Here is a 10,224-nt window from a genome sequence, read left to right as displayed (position 1 = left end):
ATATGAAAGTTAGGGAAAAAATGTGAAGGTTGGATCAGTAGTTGGGAAATATAGCCATTGTGGTAGAAATTACATGTGCATCGCAAGACAGAATTTTGTGAGAGCAACGACCTAGTCACTGTAAACACACTTTTTAAACAAATGAAGGGAAACATCACAAATGGACCTCATAAGATGGAATACACAGGAATCAAATCGACTACATTTTAGGAGAGAGATGGTGAAAAAGCCATCATCAGCCAAAACAGGCAAGGGCCAGACTATGGAACAGACCATTAATTACTCATATACAGGTTCAGGCTGAAGCTGAAGAAAAACAAAACAAGTCCATGAGAGCCAAGGTATGATCTTGAACATATCCCACCTAGATTTAGAGACTATCTCAAGAAAAGATTAAAGCAGTAGACACTAATGACCAAAGACAGGAAGAGTTGAGGGGCGACATCAAGAACATCATAAAGGAAGAAAGCAAAAGATCATTTAAAAGACAGGAAAGAAAGCAAAGACCACATTGGATGAAACAAGATACTCTGAAACTTGGTCTCCAGCATAGAGACGCTAAAGCAAATGGAAGAAATGAGGAAGTCAAAGAGTGGAACAGAAAATTTCAAAGGACAGTTGGAGAAGACAAAACTAGATAAAATAATGAAATGTGCAAAGTCCTGGAGTTAGAAATCCAAAAGGAAATAAGATACTCAACATTTTTCAAGGTGAAAAAAAAAAAAAAAATTCAAACCCTGATTTGCAATATTGAAGGATTATATTCCTGATGTGGCACTACAGGATAAGCACTTGACTGCAAGGTCAGCTTGAACCACAAGGTTGGTGATTCAAACTCACCAGCTACTCCTTGGAAATCCTATACAGAATTGCTATGAGTCAGAACTGACTGAATAGTACTCAACAACAAAAACACAGGCAAAAGACTCTGATAAATGCAGAAAGCATCAAAAGAACATGGAAGAGAAACAGAATCACTGTGCCAAAAGAAATGGTAGATATTCAACTATTTCAAGAGTTAGCATATGCTCAAGAACTGATGGAACTGAAGGAAGACGTGCAAGTTGCACTGAGGGCATTGACAAAGAACAAGGCCCCAGGAATTGATGGAATACAAACTGAAATATTTCAAACAACTGATGAAGTCCTGATGTCACTCACTCATCTCTACCAAAAAATTTGGAACACAGCTAACTGGGCCAACTGATTGGATAAGATACATATTTGTGCCAATTCCAGTAAGTGTTGACCCAAATGAATGTGGAAATCATTAAATAATGTCATTAATATTACGGGCAAATAACATTTTGCTGAATTTTTAAATTACGGCAACAGTCCATTGACAAGAAACTGCCAGAAGTTCAAACCAGATTCAGAAGAAAATGAGGAATGACGGTTTTCATTTCTGATGTCAGATGGATCTTTGCTGAAAGCAGAGAACACGAGAAAGATGTTTACTTGTGCATTGTTGACTAAGGAAAATGGTTTGATTATGGCAAACTATGAATAACATTGAGGAGAATGGATATTCTGCAACAATTAATTGTGCTCATGAAGAATTTGTACACAGACCAAGAGACAAATGTTTGAACAAACCAACAGAATACTGAATGTTAGAAAAGGTGTGTGTGAGGGCTTTGCCATTTAATTCTATTTATCAATCTGTATGCTGAGCAAATAATCTGAAAAGTTGGATTGGATTAAGAACAATGTGGCATTAGGATTGGAGGAAGACTCATTAACAACCTGTGATATGCAGATCATACAACCTTGCTTGCTAAAAGTGAAGAGGAGGAAGACTATAGCCTTCAGTAGATTGCACCACAAGATAAAGAACACAAAAATCCTTACAACAGGACTAATAAATAACAACTTGATAAATGGAGCAAAGATTGACGTTGTCAAAGACTTTATTTTGCTTACATCCACAATCAACATTCATGGATGCAGTAGCCAAGAAAATCAATCAATGTAATGCATTAGGCAACTTTAATGCACAAGACCTCTTTTAAGTGTTTGAGGATTAAGGTATGTCTGACCCAAGCTATTGTATTTTCAATAACCCCATATTTATGTGAATTTTGTACAATGGATATGGAAGACCACAGAAGAATTGATTCTTTTGAGTTATAGTGTTGGAGACGAATCCTGAAAGTACCAAGGACTTCTAGAGTAACAAATAAAACTGTGTTGGAAGAAGTACAGCCAGAATGCTCATTTGAAGCCAGAACGGATATGAGAGTTTATCTCTCAGACTTCAGACATGTTATCAGGAGAGACCAGTTCCTAGAAAAAGACAACAGACTTAAGTCAAGTGGATGGTCAGTGACAAAGAGGAAGGCACCTAATGAAATGAATTGGGACAAACAGAGGCATTGTGCTCAAGTTTAACAATTGTGGGGATGATGCATGACCTGATAGTGTTTCGTTCTGTTGTTCATAGTGTCACTATGTGTCAGAGCTACTGGATGTGACCTAACAACAAACACAACAATAACATTATACTTGACGCCTTGGAAGACCCTAAGAAATATTAACTATTCTGCTGGTTTTGGGTTCTTTTTATGATATGATGATGATTTCAGCATTCTGTTTCAACAGAGTTTTTCTAACAATAGACTTCCTCGTGCTGCCTGATCTCATCAAAACATCATGGAGGACTTTAAACATTGGATCTTCACCTTGACTACACATTGGAATTACGTAAAGGTCCTTTTGTTAAAGCTGTCTACCAAAGAAATTACATTAGATTCTCCAGGATTGAGATCTTGATATCAGTACCTATTAATGCTTCCCAGTGAATTGCAATGGCCAGTTAAGATAGAAAATGCCTGTTTAGAATCGTACAGATTTTGTAACCTGCTGGTGTTAGGTGACATTGAGCCGGCACTGACCTATAGTGACCTTATGCATAGCAAAACGAAACACTGGCTGATCCTGGGCCAACCTCACTATTGTTGCCACGCTTGAGTTCATTGATGCTACCCCTTGGCCCATCCATCTCATTGGGGGTTCCCCTTTTTCTCTGACCCTCCCCCTTACTAAACATGATATCCCTCCTGACAATATGTCCAAAGTATGAGAGACGAAGTTTGGCCATCTTGGCCTCTACGGAGCACTCTGGCTGTACTTCTTCCAAGACTAGACTAGATCAGAGAAAAGCAGGTCCTATGAAGGCTTATTTCCCCATAGTCTTTTGAGCTGCTCCTAACTTTGGAAGGCTGTCTTCACAGGGTAGCTAGGATCAGTGGAAGCCATAGCAATGTATTTTGATTAAATTAGTTTATAAACTCCATTTTAATTAAATCAATAATAGCATTGAGAACCTCTGTATAAACACACACACACAAAGTGGAATTTGGTATTGAGGTGAAAACTACTTTGCTTCAGGCTCAGGATCCAAGGAACGCTGTTTATTTTTGTTTTTGTTGTTTTGTAGTATAACATCAGGAACGATTTTGGTTTACAAAGCAGTCTTTAAGGATATTACTTTATTTATTTTTCCCATTCCTGAATGGGTTTCTTAAAACATGCTTTCATTAATTGTTAAGTAATACAAATATTCCAAAAAATATAAACAGACACTTAAAGGCGTCCTACGTTTCAAGTTTTTGAATACAACAAACTTATCCATGAATCTTTAACAAAGGTAGTCAGACTCCCATAGCCCAATCACAGTGGAAAGCAGATCCCCCTATCCTCCAAATGGTGTCTTGCAGTAAAAAAGCGGTATGAGACAGACCGTACAAACTTAGAATAATAAGTGGAGAAGTTCATGGGGTCCAAAGAGGAGGGCCTGCTTCAAGGACAAGTCTTATGGCAAGAATGCGATGGGACAGTTGGCCAGTACCTCCAACCTCCCCTTCCCTGGATGAGTATAGTGATCAATTGGCTTAAAAGAAAAAAAGGACAAATTTGACTAAACCCTGTCTTCCCAGACTCTAGACCTAGGCTGGGACGTGGCTGCAGGACGGACTGTGAGTGGGGAAGAGAGCCGGGGCAGCAGAGTAGAAAGCGATCTGTTTCCCGAGGAATGGCTGCCTGGAGACTGCCCATGCTTTAGCACAAAGCAGCTTCTGAGCCATTGTTAACCGAAGTGAGTTTACACACATTTATAAAGTGATCAAAATCTTTGGGAGGCAAGAGGGAACTAAACAGAAGGTCCCATGTTAACTGAAAGCAAACTTACTAAAGGATTATTACCTATTCAGCAACTAAACGTGCATTAGGGTCCAGGACACATCTGTACTCCTCTCTAATAAGGGACCCATGGGCCGATAAGAGTGTCCCCTCTACAATGTGCAGAGTGGAAACCCTTACCTGACCCTTTTCCAAACAGGTCCTGTGTCCAAAGCTCCAATTATGAGAGGGACATGAACATCAGGCTTTTGATTTAGAGCCCCAATCAGAAAGACACACTGTGTCCCTTAAGAAGCACCTTAAAGAACTGAACCCAGCAACTGGGCCAATTCCTGGCATGGCTTGAATTGATGCTGACTAGGCACTGTGGCCTACTGCTTGTTGGAGACCAGTCTCAAAGGGTAAGGGATCATGGGAAACCATAAAACAGATGCAAGGATGAAACGGCTCCCTCCCAATCTTGGCCTCCTCCAAAATGGAGGCCTGATTCCTCTGAGGAGCAAGTTTTGCATTCATCACATGCCTCCTAACACACTGTGAAACTGGAAGCCAGACATCAAATAATGACTTTAAGATGGCTGTGGTCCACTCAAGGGACCCTAGTTAGGTTTATTTGGCCACATTACTTCTCCAGAGAAGGGAAGAGATGGGGAACTGGGAATGGCATTTCTGATAGGGAATGCAGACACATAGGGTGGACAGAAGAGAGGCCTATACAGCAAGGCTTCATGCATGAGGAGCACGGACACTCCCACCGAGTCATCCTAGGCTCTGGTCACGCACAGGTCCCACTCCTGGCACTTGGACGAGTCTGGCATAAGGAATGGGGGCACAGCCTTCTTCAAACCAGAAACATGTGGAAAGCCAAAGAAGGGCAGAAAGGGTCCCAGAAACTGGAACAGGCTTAGTGCCTCTTATTGCTCACACATGGTTGGGCCCAGAGGGCAGAAGGTTTGGCCCAAGGGCTGACTAACCCTAGGTTGTCCACATTATCAGGCTAGTGGAGTCCGAGGACAGGGTCTGGGTCTGAAGTCACAGCAGGCCTTGGAATAAGCTCTTCTTTCCTTCAGGAGACAACATTTCTGGCTAGTCTCTAGAGCTTTCTTCCTTGTACCTGCAGTGGGACCAGGCACCAGGGAAATGGCCATATGAGTTTGGGGGACTCTGTTCCACTTCTTTCTGTGGCTTTAGAACCTTGGGACAAGCAGGGGGAATACTCAGGACACCAAGCTTCGGTCTGGCCACCTGGTTACTTCCAGAGGCCAGATCTAATCTTTGGAAATTGAAAGGAAAATGGAGGACAACGAATCCTGACTGGGAGGTGTCCTGCACCTGAAGCAATTTACAAAGGCTTTGTGATTCCTGCCTTCAGGGACAAGGAAAGGCTCAGGAACTCCCTCCCACCCCAAAGAGAGGGAGGGCATCAAGAACCCCACCCAGCCCAGCCCTGGGGGAGGCCAAGATAAAGGCAGTGATGCTGAGATGGGGCTCCCTTTTTGGGAACACCTATGCTCCCAATTACAGCAGCACTTCCTCTTTTGTTTTCTACCCTGGGGGAAACTAACATTTTGTAGCTTTTTAAAGTATTCACTAGAAGAACCTTTGAAAGGGACAAAGTGCAGGTGTGTGAAGGGCTCACTTACACCTGAGTTCTTTGGGAGAAGTGAGAACACCCCCTTCCTTGGCCCAGGAAAATCTGAGTGCCTGAGGCCATAGAGGGAAGGCAGAAGGAAGGCTGGAGCTGACAAAACTCTGCACAGGATGGCCCTGGGGAAGGCACAACTGGAAGGAGCCAGCCCAGAGACTGAGGAGCTGCTCTTCCCAGCCTTTGGAACAAGAGTCCTTGGCCAGCACCACAGAGAATCCCTGAAGAGCAGACTTACGGAAACAGTCCCGAGTTCAGCTGGTCTACAAACCAATATACCACATTCATGCTTTTGGAATTTTCTTCTTTCCTGCACCCCCCACATTCATTTCTGACCCAAGACTGCAATTTTGTTAAAAACAAACCAGGCCCAGCACTCCAAATGTAGAAAGAGAGTTTTAAAGCAGAGTCAAAAGAACAGAAATCAGTTACATGTCCTCTTCCAAGGCAGGGAAAAGACCTCCTTCCCCACAGGTTCAAGACTATGGCTAGGTGGTGAGGAAGGCAGGCCTGGGCCCAGCCAGTGAGGAGACACGGAAAGGGCCCATGCCAGGCACCTGGCTGGAGACAAGAGCAAGAGATGCTCATTTAAAAATGAATACATTTTATTTTATTTTATTTTTTTTTAAAACAACTCCTTTGCAACCACAAGAAAAGCTACAATTACTGAAAATTGAAGTCTGAGAAGGTATTAATATATTTAGGGTTATTGTTTTCAAGTTGTCTACTAAAAATACCTAGCACTCACATTTCATTCATGAATGGTGATGGGGTGGGGGTAGGGGAGTTGTGGGTTCCATCTCATGGCGACCCAGCAGCATAGGACTTCTGAGGCTGTAAATCTTTACAGGAGCAGAAAGCCTCATCTTTCTCCTGCCAAACAGCTGGTAGTTTTGAACTATTGTCTTTGAGATTAGCAGCCCAACTCGTAACTATTATGCTACCAGAGCTCCTTATATTATAAACAGAAGATATAAAAGTAGATAAACTAGAACACTCCAGGGCTTGGGGGAGGGGGGCGGCGCGGGTGACTACTCAGGCATCCCCTGTAGACACCAGAGTGGAGAAACACAGATAGACAGATACCAACTAACAGGAAAAAAACGTTCATACCTTTATCTCTGATGAACTGCCAGACCCCTGTGACGGGAGCGCTGCCTTCATCCTGTCTCCATCCTTTCAGACCCGGTCAAGGTGGCCACTTCAGGACCCACAGGCAGTTGCAGATGACAAAAGACCACCTTTCTTGCTTCTGCTACAAATCCCACTAGCAGTAAGCCTTCGTTCTGTTAAATATTCCTTTATGTGTAGTTCAGAATTTCAGGGCCATCCCCAGAGCCTGCTTCATCCGGTATTCTGTATTATTGCTGGCAGAGGTCTGCACAGCCCTTCTCACTAATCTGCCATCAAGCTGGAAGTCCTTGACCTCACTTCTCAGTCCTTAATTTTAAAATTCATTTAAACAGCAGTATGGTACCTTGAATTTGCTTGATATGGCGTTTCTATCCAATGTTGTCTTAAGTCCTACCAAGTGATGGGGTGGGGCCAAGCTAATAAAACACTCAGGGCTCTGCTGCTGGGATAGGTTCATTTTGCCCTCCAGGGAGATTTAACAGGAGCCACCTGCAAAACAGGCGTGGAAGCTCCTAGTGGAAGCTCCTAGGGCCATCAAGAAGGATAACAGGAGCCACCTGCGAAACAGGCATGGCCCCCTCCTAGGGCCATCAAGAAGGAAGAGCCTGCGTGGAACGTGAGATCCCTATCTAGAAAAACAGCAATGGCAGAGGTGAAGGCAGAGGTGGTGGTATGGAGAAAAAGCAGTTTCAGGCTCTAGGCCCAAGGGCTGAGGCAAAGGCAAGAGACCGCACGGCTGAGAAGCTGAAGATAAGAGTGAGGCATGTGTGTAGTACAGCAGAAAGGGGCGATCTTGACTGCTTCTTGAGTTACTTCTTGATTCTGAAATGTACCCTGTTCACTTTCCCCATAATCTTCTGCAGAGCATCCTGGAGCCTCCAAGTTTCCAGTAAGCTCCTCCAGCATGACATCACGCATCTTGCCACACCAGCAACTCATGTGTGAGTAGACATAGGATAGCAGTAAGCAGCATCAGGGGTTGCAGGCAGCCCAGTTCCTGCAACAGAGAGTACCGGTGAGTGAGACACCAGTCAGAAACATCAGGGTGCCTAGAACCCTTCCCTCTCCCACCCAGGTGCCGATTAAAGTCCTTATGGTGCAGACCCAACTTGAAAATCCAAGAAGTATCACATACAACACGCCCAAAGGCAGCCGGTATAGCAATACCTTTCTGCCACCTTAGCAGATAAACATGCCAACCAAGTCCTGAGCTTGCCATGTCCAAACCAGATTGGTGATTATGTCATGCCACCTGTACCAGGGAGCAACGCCCCCAACAGCCCTTGGCTATGTTTAATCTTAACTCCCCACTGTGAAAAAGAGGGCAGAGAGGGAGTGTCTTGAGTAGGAACACACACTCAGGAGCATTGTGCTCACAGATGGATGATGTAATCGATGACATCATTAGCTTAGAATCAAGCTATAATGAAGAAATTCTGAGCTTGATGGATCCTGCCTTGCAAATAGGAATTACGTTGCTAGTGATTGACCTCGACAGTTGCCAAGGATTACCACCTGCAAAGCTGACCATCAGCACCTCCTGTCCAGCCAACCTTGCCAACATAAAAAAGCAGCTCACAGTGTGTATTTTTCCCCACAGTGTGAAGCAAAAGCTTTGGCTAAAAAAAGGCAAAAAAATAATAATAAAAAATAACAACTTGATTGAATGAAGGAGAAGATTTAACATAAATGACTACATTAAAAAAACCAGGTACTTTGATTCCCAGGTCAAATGATCCAGACATGTGCTAGAACCAAGGAACCATTTTAAAAGCATCTGTAGACTATATTCAAAAGCTACAATGGAAATAGCAATGTGCAAGGGACAGAAGAAACTGACAGAAGAAACTGGAGTATGTCAACTGGCATTTACTGCTCAGAATTCCAGAAATTGAAATGCAAGCATAAGCTCAAAGACTTTTCCTTATCCATCCATGACTTTCTGCTCTCCAGGTTTGGTGAATCATGTCATCAAGTAAGAACCAGTCCTTGGAAACTGCAAGCAAGACCCACTTCAGCATCACATAGACTTACCTTGCACAACCACCCTGAATCTCCCAGATTCTACCATAAACTTCAATAACAGCTTGGGAGTCAGGACTGAGAGCAATCAAACCTACAGCGTCCCTGCAAAAATGGGATCCAAACTGGAAGATATTTTGAAGGATGATACCCTTTCTCCCATTGGCATAACCAATCCACTTCTTCCCTCAGTATTGCTGGGAGCAGCTGCTGGAGGAGTACTATGAGTATGGAAGAGACTGAGGATGCTTGTTAGCAAGTCCTACCTGGTCTGCACTCTAACAAACTGCTCCCTTTCTTGATTCAGAGCTTTAATTATTTATTCAAATGGAGTTCTCTTGATAATTTTCCTTTAATAGGAATTTTTTCATGCATTATCAATAGCTCAGGATACATTTTATTTTTAGATTTTGGGAAACAGGTTTGTATATTCTGTTTTACAAACTACAAATGCCTCCAAAGTATTGTGCAATAAACGTACAGTATCTGTGAACTGAATTCACCACAAACTTTAGCTTTCTAAGCAAGGGGACTTTGCTTAAGATAAATATTTGTCCACTGTTATTCAGGGGAATCCTGGTTTGAGATTTTATGCCTTTGACTTCCTTGGGAATTAAATGTATAGCTTAATAATTATTGAAAGAATGTAAAGCAACCAAAAAAAACAAAAACAGAGAGAAAGAAATTGACATTAACTTGGTTCCATTTTGCAAATGTATTGATTCGTTGGCATTAAAGATACAGTACCTTTCAAATATTGTTTAGTCTTTATACTGCAAACTATTTAAAGAAAAACTGTATTCTGTAAATGATGAAAAGAAGTGCAGCCCTCTTCATAAGGATTGTCTGGTTAGAAATATAAGTGCAGGTGTTGCTGAAGAGATGTGGAAGTGGACTTTGAGAGATAGTCCAAGCCCAGACTTGCTCTGTGTGTCTCAGTGCTATTTCACTTTCCCATCTACGAGTATGATTCAAGTTTTCATGAAACATGTTTTCTTTTGAAATGGAAATTAATATCCTCTCAAAGTAAAAATATTGAGGAGCACTGAAAGTTGATTTTATTCTTTTTTTCCCCTTAATTTTTGCCCCTGATAAGAAAACCAAACTGGGAAAATTTTGAATTGGTTTTACAATTTTTATTTTTAAGTTATGTTTTACTGTTCATTGATTTGTACGGATTCTTTGTGATCATAATTCTTTTCCATATGTTTGTATTAATTTTTGTAAGACCGTGCATCTTAAACTGAGACATTTTCAGTGTTTCCACGGCTCACTGGTGGTTT

General features: G+C 42.3%; 1 pseudogene; it reads left to right on the top strand.

Moving 5' to 3' along the window:
* Nucleotides 1-1,030: 1,030 nt before the first annotated feature.
* On the top strand, nucleotides 1,031-9,197 carry LOC102821111 (annotated as a pseudogene).
* Nucleotides 9,198-10,224: the final 1,027 nt, after the last annotated feature.

Source organism: Chrysochloris asiatica, unplaced genomic scaffold, assembly GCF_000296735.1.
Source record: "Chrysochloris asiatica unplaced genomic scaffold, ChrAsi1.0 scaffold00028, whole genome shotgun sequence".
In the NCBI taxonomy this organism is placed as follows: domain Eukaryota; kingdom Metazoa; phylum Chordata; class Mammalia; order Afrosoricida; family Chrysochloridae; genus Chrysochloris; species Chrysochloris asiatica.
The sequence above is the reverse complement of the archived record's forward strand: the minus strand, read 5'-3'. Positions and strand labels throughout refer to the sequence as shown.